The sequence below is a fragment of the Acanthaster planci genome, linkage group LG08, assembly GCF_054643075.1.
Source record: "Acanthaster planci isolate LZ-2023a linkage group LG08, COTS_SCS, whole genome shotgun sequence".
Classification (NCBI taxonomy): Eukaryota; Metazoa; Echinodermata; class Asteroidea; order Valvatida; family Acanthasteridae; genus Acanthaster; species Acanthaster planci.
In genome coordinates, this window is record NC_141784.1 from 16133424 (window position 1) to 16156577 (window position 23154).

A 23154-nucleotide genomic window follows, 5' to 3' on the forward strand; every position below is an offset into this window, starting at 1 on the left:
AATGCATTTTCAAACATTTTACTGACTTAATAAAGAAAGCATGTAAATGTGCAATATCTCAGTATTTAATTTTACATATGGTTTGCTATTTCTGTGACATAAATTGTACTGTGATTGAATGAGTAAGTAATAAGAAAGATTTGTTTCAATTTTCCATGTGCATACAAAAACTCTTGGACAGGGCTGAAATATATCATATAAGAAACAACTTTTCACCATGTTATGAGTCATGCAGTTGATGCCTACAGCAAGTTCCTAAATAACATTTCTTTTAAACTACTAATGGTCAATTCCCCGCATTGAAAGTTTCTAGTATGAGTCACATTTGAAAAAGAATATTTTACCAAACCTATTCATTTTTAATGTGTGGCTTTGCTGAAGTATGGCATTACATGTATTTTCCTTCTTAAACAAGATTTCTTTTTATTGCTCTTAAAATATCATTTCATTTTACAGCTATTTTAATTACATAAACAGTTGATTAGGTGTAAAACATACATATTCATGCATGTCAAAGTAGAAATTAATGAGTATAATACACTCCAACAATGTCATCTTAAAACACTAACTTCCTACAAAATGGGGTCGTGTGCCTTTCTCTTTCTCATTTATAATATAGGTACAAAGAATGTTCCATTTACGTGTATCTTCAAAGTTTGAGAAAAATAAGATAGCACACCTGAAGTTACATTAAGTGCTTGATGACAAAATGAAATGTAAATTATTACCCAATTTACAAAATGAATGTGTGGTGAACAATTATTTATCAACTCTGCTCGCTTGATTTTCTGAAAATGAAGTTTGACGCATTTGCTGTCACAGATTACTGAAAGATATTTTCTTTTCTTTTCTTTTGAAAAGGGAGACCGCAGAAGTGCCACATGACAGAAAACTCCCAGCAGGCTAATGTATCACTGAATCTACGTACTTGAACATGATACAAATCCAGAAGCAAGTGAGCATGCCAAACCACTTATGCTCATTCAAGAAAAAAATTTGAAAACATAAGGAGCCATCTTCTTAATGTTTTCCTTTGCACTGATTTTTTTGCCGAGGGGTGAGGATTTAGATATAGTTTCAGTTCAAAGTAAAATGGAAAAAAATTAGAGATGGAATTGTTCAGGTCCCCCCAAATTAAGGCCTAAAACCAGAATTGAGAATGTCCACTTTTGATTTAAATGAGTTTTGTCCACCATTTCAGATATACTTTGGTACAGTTTATGTATTAGTAGTGTCTTTGTTCAATATATATTTATCCAAAAATTGGTTGCAGAAAACTTGAAGATGGGGGTATCTGTCTCAGAAAGATTATAACATTTCAACCACAAGCACCGATACATTGGAATTTGTCTCTAGAAGCAGTTTTCACTCACCCAGTTCTGGTTTAAACCTCAAAATATTTATCACTTTTATTTGCTGCCATATCTGGCTAATAGAGTTGTATCAATTATTTCTGATCAAAACAACTGAAAGGGTCTTTCATTTGTTGCAATGAACCAAACTGAAGTTCTTGCATTGACAAGTTGGTTGTGTTCATGTATATTGGCAATAGCTAGCAATTCAAGAAAGATGTCTTTCTAGCTTTACTCTGGATGTTGAGAGATTAAATGAATTTTCGAGTCATGCTCATGGTAGGTACTTTTTAAATGTCAGCAAATATTTTCAATTCTCCATTTGATTTGTCAAATGTTATCATCTTGTCATCTTTGCTTTTAATACTGTACCTTTTGTCATAGTTTTTCGTTTGGCAAGGTCCTACTGGCTTTATCCATTGTGCATTATGAACTGTTTAATTGAAACTGTAACAGCAATTAGCCAAGTCTGCATCCTTATGTCCAAATTCTTTAAACATTACAGAAGGATCTTTCTTGTGATTATTTGATGATTGTCCAGTTCAATTTAAATAATAATTTAAATAATAACAATGTGATTTCTGTACTTTGCCATCCGTCCAGAGTTTCACCCTTGTAGCTGTAAGATTCAAAAATGACTAGGTTAGACCAGGTGATTCCAAGGTGCAATTTTTGGCAGCCTATACATATTTTTGGACAAATTTATTTTTTAAATTCATGTATCTGTGCCCAGTAAAAAGACCAAATTGCAGATACACTAGTGATGTGTGCAATATCGTATTAACACACTTGTGAGGTTTTCAGTGGAATGATTTCTTGTCATCTGTTGTGGTACTTAGTGGGTTAAATATGAGCATGTCACGGTATATGTTACCATAAAATGTTCTTCTGAACAGGTTTCCAACACAGGTCATTATGTCCCTTTTATGTTCATTTAAAATAAAATTTCCTTCACAATGTATCCATTCACCAGTACCAGTAACCATTCACTGTAAGTTGTTAATTATTTCACAGTCCTGGTAGTCAATAAGGAATTACTATTTGTGATACTTGCTGAAGTTTTCTTTTGATATGCACTTGGTTTTGAATGGTTTTAAGTTTTGATATTAAAAGTGAAACTCAAATTGACTAATGATGGTGTGGAGTCAGTGTTAGGTTGTGGCTTGGGAGCTCTGCAGTAGGTGCATTCACTCAAGCCAACAGGTTTATAAATATTTATATTTTCAAGTGCAATATTTGGTTTTTGAAATGTAGAAAAGTTACTGATGAAATGATGAAAATCATGAAACTGCCATAGGTAAAGTACAGTGTATCAACACATTAGCTTGACAACTTGATGATTCGCTTTATATGGACGGGTAATGATGCTTAAAATGTGAGATGGAAACAGTGGCTGATATTTATTCATTTAAAAGTTGTGCTTACCTGGGATTTCAAGCTAACAATCTTAAAATTTGTCACGTTTGAAGCTTTTACTGACAAATTGAGGAGTGCAGGGGAAATTGGCTACAAGTTCTGGACTGTGACCAAAGATGTTCATTCCTCACCAACAATTGCATTCCAACAATGGTACTGTTGTTTGTATTGCTTACAATCATGTAGAATGAGCAAGAAGGTTAGGACAGTTAACCATATTAGCATGTTTCCTTAAGTATAAACTCATTGACAAAGTTGAAAGTATTTTCATTTAGAAATTTTGTACTTAAACATTATTTATAACAGTATCAAATTGAAAGAAAGTTCGAAACAGCACTTAATAAGTATTCTGTATTTATTCGTAAATTGAATTGTGTGTACACATACGTATATTTGTTGAATTTATTCTACTTTAAAGCAACACTTACAGATATGCCTGTGTTTGTGGGTATTTCTACTTACTGACATATCTTTCAAAGCGGAATGAGATACAAAGTTTAACACGAATTAGTTTTTGTTTTCAAACTTTGCTTGGAAGATCATAGAAAACATATGGAAAGAGTTTGAATGTGAGGTTGATTTATCTTGAAAGAGTAAGCAAATATCACTTATCTGCTCATCTCATGCGGTCATAAACTGATTCAGATTTTGTTAGGCTATTGCGTTGTTTTGTATGTATGAAACATCACTCCTGCTTCACTTCACTGCCAGTAAACTTGCTTTGCGCATTTTCTTTGTATTCTCTTTGACACTTATTTATCAGAAAATTTAAAAGTATACTTTTCATTTGGCAAAGAGTTTATAACGTGAGTTGTTATTGTACCTCAAATGAATTGCACACAGAAAGGTTATAACACAGTAAAATGCACCGTGATATATAAATTGTATTTAACAGGTCAGAGGACTTGTAGTACTTATTTATTTAAAAAACACATTTATATTTATCATTATGAAGAATTTAGTCAGCGATTGCACTGTAGGTATCAATGTTTATTTAAGAGTAGCATGAAATAATCAAAGTCTAACTACATTTGAAATGAGACTTTCTGCATGTACATTTTGCTGAGTAATACATAATTCAAGGATTACCCAATTCATTCATAGAATAGGTGAAGTAGAGATGAATCAAGATTGTAGGTAGCATTTACTAGTCAGAAAGCAGGCTGTACCTAACTTGCCCTATCTGTAGAAATATATATGAGTAGAAGATAATTTTATAGGTAGGATACTAAAATTACTATGCTATTATGTAGACAGGTACTTGCATTCAAAATAAATTAAGCTTTGTATTTCTTGATATCTGCACAATGTGAGTTTGGATCATACATTTTCATTCACTTTGAATACAAATTTTTTACCAACCTTTTGGGATTGAATTATGACAGAGACTTATAATGATATGCCTTTATTTTTTAACATCACATGTAATTCTGGAATATGTGTATTAAATGTTGACCACTTTTGAATTTCTTTCTAGTGGTTGTGGTACACCAGGTCTAACATATTTTAATTGGTAAAATAGTTTGTGATCTTCTTAAGTTGTGCCCATTAGTGGTTAATGGTGGTGGTTGTGATGGTTGTGATGGTGATGTATTGTGATGGTGAATGTATTGCACATTTGACTAACTGAAACAGGCCATGCCTCAAGTTGTTCACCTGCTGTCGTTTAATGTACCGTAACAGACTCTTCATTCATTGTGGTATTTGAGGAATTATCGTACTTCCAACTTAGATGAGTAAGTTTGTAAATCTAATCTTACTGTAGCCTCAGTTGTCTACCATAACCCTTGAATGAAGATGATTTATTCCATGATCAGACGGCAGTGTGAAAGTGAACAGCCATTCTATCCAATTTTGGGAACTTGTTTTATAAAGACTAAAGTGTACAAACTCACAATGTATGAGACGGTTCCTGTGCAGCTGGAGCCATATTGTGTTTGTAAAGAAGTTGTTTTTTTTTTCTTTGTAAAGAAATACAGTCTAGTGAAGTAACTGCTGTAATGCGAAAGAGCTTTTGATACACTATACTTTTTTAACATTGTAGACATGGAAAGTGCAGATCCAACTTACAGTGTGCAGAGAGGAAGGGTATTATATTAATTAAGAGTTAAAATATCAGGATATTTAGGACAATGTTGAAAATTATAACTGTAGCACGATTTTCACAGGTAATAGTTATAGTTAATTTAGTAGATAAGTGTCATGCCAAAAAGTTGTCATAAAGAAAAAAAATAAATTTAAAAGAAGCGAAAGTGTACATTGACAAATAACGGCTACAAGTGGAATGATAATATTTGTGATTTGTCTTAAAATTTGCTTTTCCCATAGAATGTTAAAGTTAGAAAAAAAGGAATGCATACAATTATATTTTACTCACAGTTGTGAACTTTGGCAATGAATTTTGGCAATGTTTTAGGTTGTGTATACTTAACATACACTTTTAAAGGTTCATTATAAAAGGCAATTCAATGTTAAAAAGGACATTTCATTATGTACTTCACAAAGTTCAAGGTGTTAACGGCTTGATAACTCTTTTCTTATTCTTTGTTTCATCTCAAATGAAAACAGTTAAAGTTTGATAATTCATAACCAGCTGAAACTGACAGGTTTCTGTGACATAACGGCCAGTGTGTTTTCATACTTAGTAGTGAATAAGCTAAAAGCTTTTAACTATTTGGATGTATGAAGAAAAAGGCAAACAGTATATTATGTTTTGTTTCACAACTTTCAACTGTAAATAAAATTCAAATCTGATATTTGGTTTCATCTAAGAAGAAAAATGTCAAGTTAATTATAGATTGCTTAGGAAAATGAAATAAAGCCCACAGCACAGCACTGACAGCAGGCAAGCTTTTTGTTTCATTTCTCGCTGCTAGTAATATTCATATAGAATACTATACTTCCCATCTGATTAGCTATGGCTTCACGAAAAGCGCACAAATCCTGGACGCCAGCTTCGCACCCAGGATTTGTAGAGGGAATATAATTATGGGTACGGACATCATGTAGAAAAATTTGAACTCGCAATGTCCTTAATCAACCCACTTAGGTTGTTGAAGCCGGTGGCCATTTTACAGTGCGGAATAAAAATGTAATACAAAGGCTTGCTCGCCAGTGTTAAAATTATTCTCGGCAACAACAGTTAAGGGGCGAATCATACCTCACGCAAAAGCAAACGCGAATTTCTGACGTCAGCTGAAATTTTCACGTTGCGAATTTTTTCGTGAAAGTTGAATACATTTCAATTTAACGCAGTTGTCCCGTAAAATTCCCTTCGCTTTCGCATTCGCCTGAAGTATGCACCGGCCGCGAATACTTGATGCCTCATAAATTTGCGTTCGTTTTCGCTTTCGCGTGAAGTGTGAACCGACCTGTAACCCTAAAAGAGCCGGTTTTTTTATGGCCTTGTCACAGCCGGGGGAATCTCCCCCCCCCATCTCGGCCATACGATGATGTATTTCAATGAAATCTGGCAGTGCCATAGAGGCACACATATTAATCATCTTATATGTAAATTAATTATTTTTTGCATATTATGACTCATTAATTATTCATTATACCAATTGTTTATGTTTTTTCGATTGTGAGGCGATTTTATTACATTTTTCACAACAAAGATGCTATATGGATTGTATATTCAGTGGAAAGGAAACCAGAGATGCTATGAGCTGTATACAGTAACATGCATAAGTTAATTATACAATTGATAGACCTTCCCAAAAGGAAGAGACCTCCTGACAAAAGGAAACCACTGCCCTTTGTACGATGTACTTCTGTGTACAAAGTCAATGGTAAATTTCACATACTTCACCCTGCCTCCTAAAATTCTTCACTGAGAGAGCACCACCTCCAATTTTTCTGAGTTCAGTGTCAAAATGAGGCTAATACATTTGAAAACAAATTGTCATAAAGTATTAGCACGCAGAAATTAAGGCCCGAAACAAAAATCAACAGGGGACGGATTCTGTCCCCCAGCTCTTTGAGGGTTAAGGCATCATTTAATTGCTAATCAGCATGTACGTGATCTGGGCATTGCCAAGATTTTTCCGGGGAGGGCGAAGTACTTTATGGGGGGTTAAGGGGGAGCAAAGCCCTCATCAGTCACGAACTGATGAACATTAATAGTTTTGGATGTTAATTTGAAAAAACATCTTTTTTATCCATGTTTTATTTTCAAAATTTTCCAAGGCAGTGGGGGAAACAAGCGCCACCCCCTTCCCCCGACGTTTATGCATGGTATACATGTATGTTCCGCCAACATCTCGTGAAGTTAGTGCAATGCTTGTGCGTATGGCATAACCGAAGTAGCGAAAACCGCCAATACCACAAATGGAACATGTTTCTGGTTGCGGAAAACGACTGAATGCGACAATTTTATACTTGAAATGTTGTCATATCAGTATTGTCTTCCTGGCAAACTTGAATTCTCAGTTTGATTGGTTGATCCATGGCAACAAATAGTCTTACAATTAACAATTGTTGACTGTGGTGTAGGATCCATGGTATTTTGTTCACCCGAGGGACAAAGGGCTCTTGAGGTAAAGTTGAGGGTGCCATTTTCCCCCAAGGGTGTACAAAACCCACTGACCCCGTCATAGCACGCAACAATAATGTTTGGTTATGCCACGATCGTAGATAATGAATATTAATTCGTCTCGAGTTGATCACATTATATGCTACTAGCGCGCATGTATCACGCGTCGCGCGCATTTGCGATGTTGATGGGCCACAAAAACGATGGACAATGGTTATCTTTCAAACAGTAGATGTATTGTGCCCACTGCGCTGTAATTGTGTAATCTTGGGTACGACGGTGGTAGCCGCGGTGGTACTTCGCGTTGGTTATTGTAGGAATTGTGCTGCGTCGGAGACATCGAAGCACTGCGTGTAATACCCGCATGCAAATACACATTGTGTATTTGCACTTATTGCGACGCAATTTTGCTGGCTATCCGGTTCGTAAGTGACTTTGTCACAAAGGCGGACGTGCCACGATTTGCAGGCTCCCATTGGACGATCGCTGAAGTTGCGCGTTAACTTCCATGTAAACTGCGATCAATGCATGTAACTCTATGTGCAGTGGACGTGGTTTAAACTGAAGTGACGTCACACTTACGAACCGGATAGTGGAATTCGACAACCAGAATTAGAAGCCATTACTGCGGTGGCACAACGCTCGTGGATAGGTGATACGCGCGCGTTACATAATTCTGCAACCAAGGGGATGTCGTGATTTACCAAATGAACGTCAAGCTGGAGAATGTGCATGTGAGTGCCGTGCCACTGCAGTTGATGGCGTCCAATCATATTAGTGTATAGACTAATCCGATTGTACCATAAGAAAGTGACGGTTCGACGCGACTGCACAATGTAAGGGAGCTAAATGTATCATCAAAAGGTTTCATCTTTTGTCTGTTATTGGAAATCTGTAGGTTGGTTCAACATGACCTTTTTTTACCGAATTTTTGAAAGTGTTGAAAAAAAATGGTTTCGCACAAAAATATTTCGGTCGTATTACGGATGGATGCCTGTCTTAACTTAGCCAGCGCCCAGTTAGCGCATGGGGGGTACCCATTTAGATACGTGTACTTTCCAGTGGGAAAATATTTCTTGAGAGAAAATTAGTCTTCATCCCGCTAGTGCCTAGTGGAAGCTTCCTCCGTTGCAATGTCCTTTCCTTTGAAAACAAATCATTCAGAGCCGCGAAGTGAGTCTTTATTCAAGTCGAGTTTACCCAGCGTACGAAAACCCTGGAGTGCCGTCAATTTATTATATATTCTAAAAAAGTGTATTTTCTCCAAGTTCGTTTTCATGAAGTATTTTTTTGTTCAACCTAATTTTGGCGAGATATATTTTTCTCTGGTTTGTTCGAAATATATTCTCCGTTTCATTCCCATTAAATCTATCAATGGAAAAGTTGTTTCTATTTTTGGAAACAAATCAGTTTTACGCGATATATTTTCCAAGTTCGCTTTCAGGAGATTTGTTTAAGGAGTTTTTATGAGTTATATTTTTGAAGCTCGTTTATGTGAGAACTAGTCCAAAGCTTGATGGAAAAAAATGGAGAAATATATAGAGTTAAAACGATTCGTTTCAATAAACAGTGTTTCTAAATGTACTAGTACTCGTTGGAACGAACTGGGGAATGTATATCTTAAACAAATGAACTTTGGGAAATATTATCTCGTACAAACGAAGTCGGAAGAACAGTCTCCTAAAACGGACTTCGCCAAAATATTTATTTTTATATATATATATGTGTTCAATGATTTCAATGTACAGAAGACGGGACAGACCACTTGAGGATATGGGTACCATATTTAATGTTGGGCTAGTGAAGACGGTCAAAAAAAACGGACATAACCAAAAGACACATTTAGAGACTTTACTTGTAATTTATTACGCAAAAGTGTTAAATGTTGACAGGCCGAGGAACGTCATGTTATGAAAAGTAAAAATAACATTCTCCATTAAAATTCATTCCTCCGTTACTGATTTTTAAGAAGTCGTTCAAATGAAGTAGAAATTACTTCTGGAAGATTTGACGTTTGGAGCTGTTTAAATTGCTTTAAAAATTAAAAAAATACATGAAGGTGCTGTTAAATGCCAAACATTGGGGTCGATCCCAACCTCGTTCCCATGGGTTCGATCTTGCCGCGCCATGTCGGTTCCCACCATGCCTTGTGCTAGAGAAGGAATGCGCACACAGCCAATGGAGTCGAGGTAGAGAGAAACCTGTGGGTGCCTCATTATGGCACGCCGTACGTTTAAGTATTCAATGTTTTCATATACATGTATAGCGTGATTTTCACAATATGTGTTCAGTCAGTTTCATTATACATGTATGTGCAACGGTGCAAACTTTATATGCCATGTCCAAAATATACGTGCTGTGTTTAAGATAATATGTGTGACGTTAATACGTTCAATGTCTAATTTATACATGTGCAATGTTCAATTTATGCGGTGTTTGACATTTCATATGCGCAATCTTGAAATAATATTTTGTTCGATATTTTTCATATGTTCGATATTCAGGAGACGTCTTGAGGTCATACAGAAAGTGAAGGAGCCAGACTGTAATACCGAATGGTGGGATAGCAGAATAGAATTTATCCTTGGCTATGGCTTGTTATAATGACACTGCCGCGAGATATCGTACCTAGGTCACCTTGTTCATACACGTTTGTTTTCATTCACCGTACTTCCTTGAAAACGACATTGTAAGACCTTGCAAAGATTTACCTAGCCTACCTGCAGTCGATGGGTTCCAGATTCCGCTGAGTTGACATCACGCAGTTGTTGTCAACAAAGGGTAGATAAAACATTAGAATCTTTCGTAAAAGTAGAATACTGCTTTATGTTTATTACCTTATAAATTATCAAACTGTGTAAAATATTTTGATCTGTTTTTATTTTGGTTTTTACCCAGAGACTACCATAAAATTTCAAACCGTAAATATTCATCTGCGTTCGAGACTGCCGTATTGCTTCATGTATTTTGGATTTTCGGAAGTGATGAGTCAATTTTTGGCAGGATATTTCTCTTTTAGGTCAGGTAATTTTTCAGTTTCTATAAATTGATATACATGTACTAGCAAATATTTTTCAAAGCCCCTTTTCCAAGTTCGAGTTTTTAAGATGAAACTGAACGAAAAAATATTACAAATTCTAAAATCTTTGCACGTTATTTTTCCTATCCAAGGGTTCCGGAAGCCCGCCATCAGGGGTCAACTTTCAGGCTCTATTGAAAGGGCAACACCGGGCCCAACCAGGAATGGGCAACACCAGGCCCAAAGCCACAACGGCATACACGAACAACGAACATACATTATGAAAGATGGAATTCGCAGAACGTAAGAACGGACATATATGAAACACATAACTGCAACACAGTGAGGGCAACTACATGCCCTTTGGACAACACCAGGCCCGACCAGTAATAGGCAACCATGTACCCAAAGCCACAGCAACATACACGATCTACTTGACAAAAAATCATGTATGAAATAATTATGACAATAATTGACAGCCAATAAAATTGAACTTGAATAACAAAATATTACCTTCCCACTATTCAGTCGGGAAAACATAGCCTATTGAACATTTGAGAGCGCTATGGCAAGTATTATATTTACATAACAACAGAAAGAAAAAAAGAAAGAGATATATCTGGATTTATTTGCCCCAAGTTAAGTCCCTGGCTGCCTGCCTGCATCCCAAAAATTGCCACCCGCGCAACGCGTGCCCACCAGGCCAGGGAACAGACAGCCAGGCCAATCAAGAATGGACCGTAAATCAGAGAGCAATATGGGAAAAAATAAACTGCCTCAAAGCGGAAGAGTAGATACGGTTACCCCTAGGGGATAAATGCACTCTGTCATCGGCGTCCAGGTCTTGGTGCTTTGGCCCTTCTACTTGCAGCCGGTCCATCGCTAGCTACTGCCTTTTTCTTGGTCTTCATGTGCTGACTCGCAGGGGAGCGTACGGTGGTGTCAGTAAAACGTGCTGGTCGTCAGCCAGAGCGATGCAAATCTCCGTGGTTCATGATGGCGTTATGTTATAACTCCCCAAAACTTTGTAGTCTATCGAAAAATCTTCTATCTGTGACCAAGCGGACCAAGTGGCCACATGCTTGCTTCAAGCATGCTTTAAAGAGCAACCCCAACGGTGGTGATTAATGGTAATAGTGCGATAAAAATCTACGGGTTTTTCAAAAATGTGTTTTTCAAAAACTGTCCACGTTTGCACCCATGTTGGTACCACGCAGAAAGGCCTTTTTGATTTCGTACCGTGGAAACGAAAAACCTCGCAGGACCTCGTTTTGTGGAGTATGTTTTCGTACAAAGCCCTGTGCACGCCTGAGTTGCACGGCCTAGCCTTTTTCAGAATAAAAAAAAAACATTTTAAAAATCTCTCCTTTACTCTGAACGTACCAAGCCGTATTTATCAACTATCTTGGTGTCTTTCACCGCCTCGTTCACCAGCGGTGGTCCCATCGTCAGCCCGATCGGGATCCCGTTGGCGCGCTCCGGTGGCACGATCGGTTGGAAGCGGTGAGGCTCTACGCCTCGGACCTAGGACAGCATCCGGTTCGTTAAGTGACTTCACCACGATTCGCAGGCTCCCATTGGACGATCGCAGAAGTTGCGCGTTAACTTCCGGTCCCATGGTTCCACATAAACGGCGATCAATGCATGTAACCCTATAAGCAGTGCACGTGTACAGTCGGCGTGGTATTATCTGAAGTGACGTCACACTTGCGAACTCGATTTTGTACATATAACCGTTCTATTTGTATATATACATGTATATACGACCTAATAGGAAGTGGGTTTATGGTAGCACCATAAACGTATCTCTTTTGTGAGTATTTGTGGCCACTATCCTTGGCGATGGTGCATGCTTCGGATGTGGGTACATTAGTGAAGAGAGAGACCACATCGAGTTCTTGATATATAGTTCTTGGTCCGAGTTCGAGCACTGATCAAATAGCCCTTCGCTGAGTATAAAACCCAATGGGTAAAAACAGTTAACCATCCACGTCCACCTTTTGTAAATCCCCCTCTAAAAATAAATCTGTAATCATAACAATGAACATTTTGTAAAGAGAAGATTAATACTTTTTATGTCCTTCGACAACAATTTGCTGGGGCTGGTAATAGACCTAATGCCGCTACATCATTTGCTGACAGCTGTTATTTGCACGCCCATTACATTAGTGGACAACATTGGTCAATGATAGTCAGCATGGTTAGGCCTATTGCGATCTGTATGATTTTTGTTGAAAAAAAAAGAAAGTTATGTGTGACTTGAATTCGTGCAATCTTCATTAGTGTGCGAATACACTAGTCTTTGGTGTTCAAGAACATCTTTATCCATGATATCACAGTGAAAAGGCAATGTAAAAAAATGAAGAAAGTGTGCCATAAATGAACAGGGCAAATACTTCTCCATTGATTGCAATCAGATTTGTTCAGCTGCTTGACACTGTAACATGCACAAACTACCTGTCTCCATTGCTTCCCCATCAGAGGAACTGCATGTGCCCTTCGTCCACATGAACATTACATCTCCTTAACGTTGCTACTACATTTCAATACTGGTAGACAGTTCTGCACCTCACTCTGCTTGGATAAGTTCAGCATCCTATCCTGGCTGTTACTTGCCATCGGTCAGGGTCATCCTTTCTGCACATGCTGACATTCAGTTTAGCACCGGACCTTCGGTGTAGTTGAGAAGGCATTTCATCCTGCATATTTAGTTTTAGGTAAAGGTTACAAATAAGTTAATCAGTTTGGATGACCCTAAAACTTACAACTGCACTAATGCAATATATGAATCACTTACAGTACATGTGCATTTCATACTAGGCAATTTAAGTTTTCTTTATGTCATGGAATCTGAATGCTAAAAAACTGTAGGGTTAATAATATTGTGAAAAGAGGGCAGATGGTTGAGTTTAACTTTTGAGGGAATTAACATGCTTGAGGAGAAGTGTTTTAATACATGAAACATGGTGGAGTCAAATTTGTTTCAAGACTGGTTTACATCTAGTGTCAGTTAGAAAGTCACATTTTCTCACAAATTTTAAATCTAAATTCTCCCAAAGTAGGTTAAACGTAATATGAAAGATCTGTTGTATTGAAGCGATCAATCCCAAAATTTTAAAAAGTGGGGTAGGCCTGTAGGCCGCCACCTAGTAATACCAGTGCAGTCACTGGCACTGTTAATTAGTCATGGTGTAATCCAGGTTGGATGCTAGTCTAGATTATATTACAACTAGTGCAGTAAAGAGTCTACCTGCCTGGGCTAGTCATGACCAGGAATACAATTTGAACTCATCAAACTCAATTCCAATATCATGAACATAATGAACCAAGTTTTTGATGATGATGATGAGTTTTGATAAAGCATCACTGTCTGACTGTCCGGCATGATGCATTTGTAACTAATGCATGTAATGTTTGGCCATGGAAGAATCATCCATAGGCCTAGTTAGGCCAAGTTGTTCTTCATGGTTTAAATAGGCCTAACAAAACCGAATACGTCATGCACGTTTACCCTAACCCCCTAGGACATATGTAGGGTAAAGGCCTTGATGGTGTAAAATCATATTAAAATCAGCATGATCGGAGGATGTTAATGTTATTACCATGATTAATGGATAACAAGTTTTTCTAAACATCACACATTTCGTGCCTGACATCAACAAAATACATACCAACTATGCTCCATATCATTTCTCACACACAACCATGACAATTTTCCACAATCACGCATATCCCGCAAAGAAAGTTGTACGTGTAGTCTTTGTTGCAGCGAGCGACACGGATTGAATAATACGTGTATCATGTATGATCGACGACGAGACAGTACACAGGCAAGATTTGCTTCCTCAAATAGCGGATGCTGTGCTCCATGACGTATTACACTCAGCCGATGGCCATTTAGTACGCACTACATGGTGGACCAAATTTGGTCCGGACTGACCGCATCCAACGGCTATGCAAGTCCGAACAATTTTCAACAATTTTCCCTTTAAAAAGAGAGAGAAACTGGAACAACAAACGTACTCTTCAACCATCCTTGCTCTTGGAGGAGTAAAACATACCCCCATGCTATACTATGCTTCAACCATACGATCTTTGATTCAAAAGGAAACTTACGAGCTCCACCATGTCCACGCGAGAAATATGTGCCATCCGGCGTCGCATTTTTCAACAGGCGTCGCATTTTTCGACGGACGTCGCATTTTTCAACTGGCGCTGCATTTTTCGACGGACGTCGCATTTTTCAACTGGCGCTGCATTTTTCGACGGACGTCGCATTTTTCAACCGGCGTCGCCTTTTTGAGTGAAAATGTCCCCCTGCTGATGATTACTGGTTGCCACAAAAATCGAACCCAGTATGGTGGGCCCATTGCCATACTTGCCATCTTGCACTGGCAGACATGCTTCCCGAGGGAGCGTTTATCGCGGTACGGTCTATCATTTCAAATGTAACTACTCTTGGCGAAGAAATGTCACGCACCATAACTTTGAGAAATTTTACGTTTTCTTGGTTGAAAGAAGTTGTCAGCGATACAAAATCACGCACAGTTTTCCGAAAACACTTTTTGAACCATGAAAATCTGTCCAGAGAAAGCCAAGACTGATCTTATTTTTTCATTACAGGAGTAGAAAGGTATTTCACACGTTTGAAGTTGTTCAGGCAATGGTCCGTGGTTCAGGCATTCCCCCCGTGGACTCGGGCCGTCAGGTCATGGGCTTGAGGCACTAAATCTTTCTTTGTTGGGGGGGGGGCTTGTGTTTATTACTCAACGAAATGACTTCCAAGGTCTTCAGGACTGCATGTGGATTTGGGTTTGAAAAGTATCACTGTTTGAAAAGGCTGTTTCGTCGTAGCTGCTGCTTCCGATTGATTGACCCCGGGGTTACACGTATATGTACATGCGTTTCTGTCTAATTTTCTTTTTTTCTGTGACAAATGTTGCCGTACGTGTGAGAATCTCCACAACAGATAACTTCATTCTTTTTTAAACTAGTTTTCAAGTGTTTTATGATAAGCTGGCGGTACCGGTGATGGACGAAATCCTGGCCTCCATAGGTCTTTCCGATCATGGAGGAAGGAACACATGAAGTAATGAAAAATGCGACACCCGGTCGAAAAATGCGACGCCAGATGGCACACATGGAACACCATAGGGGCGGCCCAACCACAGGCAAGGATGCATGCATAGTGTGCCCTCTATGGTCGAATCGAATGTGCACTCTGTAAAAACTACAAGCATTTTATGCAAAATGTAATCCAAACTGTAAAAAACCTCATTTTTGAAACATAAAAACAATAAATATTTTGTGACTAAAGGTATAATGAGTGACTTTAATCCTTACGCATAAGGGGTCAGGATGGCCGAGCGGTCTAAGGCGCTACGTTCAGGTCGTAGTCTACTCTGTAGGCGTGGGTTCGAATCCCACTCCTGACATCTGTGTTTTTTTTTTCTTTCTGGTTTTGCCTTTTTATATAAAATTTCTTTCTCATCTTCTTCTCTTTGGTTGGTTTTATATTAAGTTTTGCTTTTCATACTCGAGTCCCCGAACCTTCACAGGGCTGAATAAATCCATGTCATGTGATTGGGGGTCACCGATTCACGTTATTTTCATTTGGTAATGTTGAACCGACTGTTATACCAGGGGCAATTTTTTTTCTGTACCACAAAAAGTGCGCTTTTACATAGTTTTGAGAGTCGCTTTGAAGTTATTTATTGTGATATTGTTAATGAAACAAAACAAAACAAGAAAACAAACCAAAAAACAAACAACCCAACACCCCAACAAACAAACAAAACCAAATAAACAAACAAACAAAAAAATATAAAAATGTGCAGAATGACTCTTGTACCAGTTAAAGTTGTTTCTAGTTTTCTGGTTGCCAGACAAGTCACCTTTTTAATACGAGTTATATCTCTTTCTGAACTACTAACTAATCAGTGTCGACTGCGTCTCATCGAAGGAACGACTTTAATTGGAAACAACTCAAACAGAAACGACTTGGTAGTGCTCGACTAGGACTGATCCTCCAGGCACAAAGCACATCATCCGAGGTGTTGTATCGAGGCCGGCCTCGGCTAATTAGAGGCTTATTTGGGACTGCCTTGTCCTCGGCCTTGCTATGAATGACTCGGTATTGGCCTTGGGTCTGGCATACCCGTCAAAAAATTAGCCGACGCAGGCTCGTTTTGACTCGATTTTCCCATTTTTAAAAAACTTTTCTCAAAGCATAATCAAAAACACAATACAAAATATAATTTTTTCTCAAAGACATTCACATGTATGTATGCCGCCACATACCCTCGGTGACGTATGCGTCTGCATCCTGCGGAAAGCATCATCTGATGTACAGCGTAAGGAACTGGAGCGCTGCATCCAGGGGGAATGAATGTGGATTTTTCCGCGTTCATTCAGAACTGAATCTGCTTGCCCTAAAGAAGGTACTCAGTTACCAAAAGCTCGGCAATCACATATTTCAGAGCACAGATTTGATATTATATTCTTGTCGTTATTGTGATCACAGTGCTACGTAGCCCTCCCATATTTATCGGATAAATTAGTTATGCGTACTCATCGTGCTCCGCGTCAAACGCGCATACTTGCGCGCCTCATGGCGCGCTTATGCGGTGAGTACCAAAAAAGCCACGCCCTCTTTTGTTCGGAGCGGATAGCAAAAGTGGCCGAGTTCGGGCGGTTTGTTCATGAACAGCTTGATTTGTCGTTCTTGGGGCAGCCGCTCGAACGCCGGGAACGTACAATTGGTCATCACTGGTAGTTAGTGACAAGCAACATGGCAGCGTCCATATCGTAGTAAACTATTCGAGATGAGAGTTGATGCTTGGACAACTGGGCTAAATTCTTTTCTATTCAAATAGGAACATTCAGCTCTGTGTTGTGAAAAATAATTAATGTTAATTTTGCAAAACTTCCTATCGTCTCCAACTTTGTAAAACATCTCTCTATTTTTTTGCAGCTGTTCAAAAAGTCAAAATCTCACGAGTTTTTCTGCGTGTTCCTGTAAAACCTTGACGAGGAGGTGGTGCGTGATCCTGCTTCGAGAACAGTGTTCTTGAGTCGTGTTCCCGCCGTTCGAGCGCGAGAACAAGAAACCCGTGTCAAGAACACGGCGCCCGAACTCGACCACTAGTGATTCAATAAGATTTTCTGAGGAAAAAATGCATTAAGTACATGTACAGGGCCCCATCACATCACGAATTGTCTCGTTATCACAGAATTCGTGTGGGGATGGTGCCCTCTAAAAGTGTACGTGTGTGGTTCGTGTGGCAGAACAACTACTCGAAGTTCCTGGAACCTAGACTAGGCCTACCGCTGAACTGCGCACTTCCGCATTCAGAGTGAGACTGTATGTGTCTGTCTACGTACGTGTGTGCACACGATCTTCCAGGGTCCGGGTGCAGCTCACAGACCACTAATTCAAATGAGAATTTCTGGCCGCGCCAGCTCATTAGCATTAAAAGTGCCCCCGGCCCGCAGTACCTTTTGAAGAAGGAGATTGTTTGACCCCAAAATGTGAGATTGTGTAAATCCTTGCCAGGATCAACTCCCTGGGTCTTTGAGCTTTCATATGAGAGCAGAATGGTTAAAAACTTTTTGTTTTGTGGGAATAATTAAAAATGTAATTGGTTAACTCACAAAAAATTGAAAAAGAAATTGAAAGATTAGTGACCAGTCAAGAATTTCATTTGTGTCTCAGAGATCTCAGAGATGTTGGCGTGCATGTTATTGGGCCCTGAACAGTGCTGTTTTTACACCGTTTTCAATGGGGCTTGAATCAGTGGACTGTACCCTTCAAGTGCAAGATCCACACACAGTGACTGGATCATAGCCGCTCACTCTCAACTTTCGCCGTCTTGAGTGACTTTGCCGAATTTTTACGACTTAAAATTTGATTCCAGATACGAAATACAAAAAGGTATGTGTAATAAATACTTCTGAGCCTGCGTATTTTTGTTGAAGAGTGTCTTAGGATCTGTGAAAAGAACAAATTGTGGCTCTTTTTGTCTCGACCTTCGAAGTCGAACATTATCATGTGGCCGCGCGCAGGCGAGCTAACATCGACAATATGGACGGGAATCCGCAGTAGGCCCATGGAGAAATAATTTCTCCATGGAGCACACTTGGACTTCGTTTTGCCGTTTTTGATTGAAACATTTTGAATTCATTTGGCGAAATGATGGTTCATAACACATGTATTTAATCGTTGTGAGCAATTTTATGGTCCTGAAATTTCTTTCAGAATTCGAAAACAGTGTCGTCTGGAAACTGGGCACACCATGTATTTTTCTAAGTAACTTTCAAAGTGAACGAATATTTCCAGTAATATTGGATACTTAATCCGGATGTCAGACAACTCGACTGTTTGCCAACTCGACTTCGGACAACTCGACCGTTGAGCAACTCGACCCTTGAGACAACTCGACCATCCATTCGTAAATGGGAGGGACAAGTCGACCGTTGAGACAAGTCGTCCGTGGCGGGACACTGTCCGCTCGGCCCAGTCGTCTATTGAGGCCACACATGTATGCCTTAATGATGAAATTTCATGAAGTAGATAGACAAGCATAATTTCTGAGGAATTTATAAAAATGGTGGCTGTCATAAGTCATTCTATGCGCAGTCGACCAATCTTGCACCTGCGTTGCACCTATATGTGTCCGAAGTCGAGTTGGCAAACGGTCGAGTTGTCCGGACCCCCATAATCCCAGTAATCATTCTTCATCCACTCACTAAGCAGCTTAAATGTGATCCAACCCAAAATTTAATTGAGTTTTTGTTGTCCTCCAACATAATAAAAGCCAGGTTTAAGTTACAATAGGCATGATAGGCTTACAGGCATACATGTAGGTATGGTTATGATGATGTAGTCCTCGGACATGTGTCTCTTTTGATGAATTTCAAGAAGTGTTCTTTATGATTATTGGTACCCAATACATCTACCGTAATGATGTACCCCTCATTTTGGCTGACAATGGCATGACTGAAAACTGAACTCAACATTGTCTGACATACATGTACATGTAGGTTCAACATAATTGCATGTGCATTTCGAATGACTGTGATCTCAGCTCAGTCTGTTTGGATTTTTTTCTCATGTCATAAGCTTGGGATTGGCATTTCAATCTAAATAAACTGTTCTGTTATATTGAACAAATAAACTTGTATTTTTCAGGTGATTTGCTCCATCATGCCGCCTGTGGGGACTTCACGAGGAGTTGAATGTGCAGCATATGGTTGCAGTAGTCGCTTCTATAACAAGGACATGTCAAGATCGCCATTCCATTTTTTTTCTTTTCCCTCCGATCGGAAAAGACGAGACAGGTGGTGTATGAAAATCAAGAGAGTTCATGGTCGTGATGGGTTTGTTGTTGGCAAGTCCACTCAAATCTGCCATCTTCACTTTAAAGATGAGGACATTAGGAAAACTCTGAATGGAATCTGGCGACTCAAACCTGATGCTGAGCCAAAAGATGTACTGTCTGGTTTATCCCCCAGTAAACACAGGGTGCTTCAAAGGTGTAACTTACATCGTTTCACTTCAAGTGGTTCAGCCGGTGAACAACCAACAGATGATAATGAACCAGTGAGTAGTGATGAATCCCTAAGTGACTCTCGCAGTGAATGTGATGCTCATATCAATGTACTGAATGAGAGTGAACACTCCAATGAAGTTACAGAACTGAAGGAAACAGTGCAGAGACTGCAAAGGACAATAAATTGTTTAAATGAAAAAAATGAGCAAAAGAAGTTTATAAATACTTTGGAAAATGATGATTCTTTGACGAAACACTATACTGGTTTTCCTTGCTACTCCCTGTTATTGGCCATGTTGTCTTTCCTGAATCCAGGCGATAATTGTGCAAATGTTATTGCCTACACTCCTAACACAGAAACTGCACCATCTGTTTTACAGCAACCTGTAACCAAAGATGCAGACCACACTTATGCAAGTTCACATAGAATCCTAATAAACCTGGGAAAGTGGCACACCTGTCAGCCAAAGAGCAATTCATTTTGGTTCTTTGTAGACTAAGGCAAGGCTTCTCTGTAAAAGATTTGGCGTATCTCTTTGGCACTTCAGAATCAAGTGTCAACAGACACTTCGTTACATGGATTAATTTTATGTATTTTAAGCTTAGATCACTCCCAATTTGGCCAAGTAAAGATACTGTCTTGAAAACAATGCCCCAGTCATTCAAAGACAAATATCCAGACACACGAGTCATTATTGATTGCTCAGAAATTTGTGCACAAGTTCCAGATTCTCTTACTCTTCAGAGCATGTTTTGGTCTAATTACAAGCATCACATGACATACAAGGGCCTTCTTGGCATTGCACCAAGTGGTGCAATAACATTCATCAGTCAACTTTATCCAGGATCAGTGTCAGATAGAGAAATAGTTATTCGAAGTGGTTTTCTTGACCCAAAGTTTTTTGAAAAAGATGATGTCGTGATGGCTGACCGTGGCTTCACGATTGAGGATTTACTCAAACGTATGGATGTGAAACTGAATATCCCTACATTCCTTAGGGGAAAAGACCAATTCGAACAAGCTGAAACTATTGAAACACAGCAAATAGCAGCCGAGAGAATCCATGTAGAAAGGGCAATTAACAAAGTAAAAAAATTTCGCATTTTTAACAGTCCTATTCCTCTTTCTATGCTTGGCTCCATCAACCAGTTTGTTGTTTATTGACTAATAGCTTTAATCCTGTAATCTCATTGGCTGGTAATGTGTACACTTCGCACTCGGAAAAAGCCACAAAATCTCACTAATGTGCATTTGAAATAAATATCGTGTATTTTCAGTTATTCTGGCAGGTATTTTGGCATTCAAACCATTACTTTCAGTTGCAGAAACAAAAAACGAATTATAATGAGATGTAAAAGAAAAAAATTTGAGTTGTACAAATGCTGTTTTGCAAGGGCTCTGTACCGAGACTGGCAAGTTTGATCCTACATGGAAATCTTTTAAATTCCAATGACTGCTTACTCCTATTATTTTACTGTAAAAAACTGCATGAGTTATTATCCATGGTTTCATAAAAGTCAACGGAAAGAGTTCCATTTACGAAAGTTCACTCATTTTCTTTTTTAGTAATCAATTAGTCCCCAGAAATCAGTTACAGGCCAGAAAAGTCAATTTTAGCAGTGAGAGAGTACAAGCATTTTCAATGAGAAAACAATTTTCAAGACTAGTCTCTTAGGGTTTAAACACAGGGTGTCAAGTGAACTTTGTATATGGAACTCTTCCCATGTAAACCTTGATTCCTACATAAAAATATGGAACCGTGAGAATCACATCAACCCTTCGTGTGGATACATTGAAGTCTTGAGCTGAATTTATTAGAGACCCGAGTATGCACCATACATGTACACTAGCTTGAAGTTTTCACTGAAATGGTCCAAATACAAGAAAGTACACTGTAAATGTGTAACTTTAAGAGGACATTGACTGGAATTTAATGCAAGCCACTGTTATGTAAAAGCCAAAATAAACGTCAGCCAAGTTCTTGTAGGTGTTCCAAAATGCAGAGTCAAATGTTATCCATTGAATGATTAAGCCTTTATGTGTGTACACAACAAAATTGCACCATTCTGCTCCAGTTAATGCTAGCTGACCCTGCACCTGAGTGTAGTATGGATGATCTTTTTGGAGTACAGGCTTGCCACCTTCAAGTTTACAACAGAAATGGGGATCATGACATGCTGTCAGAGGGTCTTCGTCTTTCTGTTTTTCAGGACATTTTATTTTGAGAATTCCAAAAGGAATTTCTGCCAAACAGTCCACTACCTTGCGGTGTGGTGATGCACCCAACCAACAAGCCTTTGGATCAATCACAAGTCCACACTTCTCAAGACGAACAGCATGCCCAGACCCATTCATGTACTGTGAATACTTGTCAAAGCAAAATGGCAGTGCTTGAAATATGGAACTCTTACCATATCCCCCGAGTAAAGACGAAAACGTCACCCCGCGTACAGATGCTTCAATAGCATCTGCAACTGCAACGGTTTAAACTCGGCAAGGTGAAGTTTTCCAGCAGCATATTCTTAAGAACTGTTCAAATACTGCTCAGACAACTGATCTGCACTCACTGCCGCCGACACACTTGACACGCTCGCCATCTTTCGTATACTTTCAATTTGCATAATAGGTTAATGTGTGCTGACCCCCTCGCTTATGATTGCTTGGAATTTTTACTACTCCAACGAGCAGTTTTCAGACTGATGATGCTCAATGAAGAGACCAGCTCCATGCACGAGCATGGAGTGGCGCAGTGAAGAGTACAAAGCGCCTTCAAGAAATAGGAAGCAGACACCAACTCATGCCTTCTTTTGGGAATATTTCCGTTATTCCTTGCTGCTCGAGTTTGATGGGAGCAAAAACTGCTGGGTTGGCCGTTCTACTCAGCGTTCTAAGGATAGGAACGATAAATTAAGGCTTATGTAAACGGAACGCACTGTTTGGACATAACACATTTTGTTTGCCTATCTAACTGTGAAAGTGGGACGTTGGCGGGCACGAACGTCCACACTAGTGTAATTTGACTGACATTATTCTATTGGCATAATTACGAATAGAAAAACACATATAAACAAAATAAAAATTATCGATCGGAAACGTACACAAATTAAAAGACGAAAATACGCAAGATCCAAGACAGAAAGAACTGATCTTAAGTGTGCATGTATAACAATCGTTTTAAGCTGAGCTGGCGCATGGTGTCAGGTCAACTCGACCGTTTTCCGACTCGACTCGAGTGAACTCGACTCTCGACCAACTCGACCGGAGTCGACCAACTCGACCGT

The 23154-nt window shown here is 39.0% G+C and overlaps 1 protein-coding gene, 1 long non-coding RNA gene, 1 other non-coding gene and 1 pseudogene across 6 annotated transcripts in view; 3 read left to right on the plus strand and 1 right to left on the minus strand.

The window, feature by feature from the left end:
* The window catches only part of LOC110987803 (CUGBP Elav-like family member 3-A), a 100147-nt gene extending 94538 nt beyond the window's left edge, over positions 1 to 5609 (plus strand). For all 3 annotated transcript variants that reach the window (XR_002599328.2, XM_022250894.2, XM_022250895.2), the window contains one exon: positions 862 to 5609. The gene's annotated coding sequence lies outside the window, so the exon portion shown is untranslated. The remainder of the gene's footprint in view (positions 1 to 861) is intronic.
* On the minus strand, positions 3358 to 22808 carry LOC147798430 (uncharacterized). The gene is made up of 3 exons (XR_015426191.1): positions 22285 to 22808; positions 19867 to 20039; positions 3358 to 13020 (listed from the first exon to the last, which is right to left on the minus strand). It is a non-coding gene; the product is annotated as an uncharacterized LOC147798430 (long non-coding RNA).
* On the plus strand, positions 15674 to 15756 carry Trnal-cag (transfer RNA leucine (anticodon CAG)). The gene has a single exon. It is a non-coding gene; the product is annotated as a tRNA-Leu (tRNA).
* LOC147798431 (uncharacterized) lies at positions 17393 to 21871 on the plus strand (annotated as a pseudogene). The gene is made up of 2 exons (XR_015426189.1): positions 17393 to 18254; positions 19512 to 21871. The product of XR_015426189.1 is annotated as an uncharacterized LOC147798431 (transcript).
* Positions 22809 to 23154: the final 346 nt, after the last annotated feature.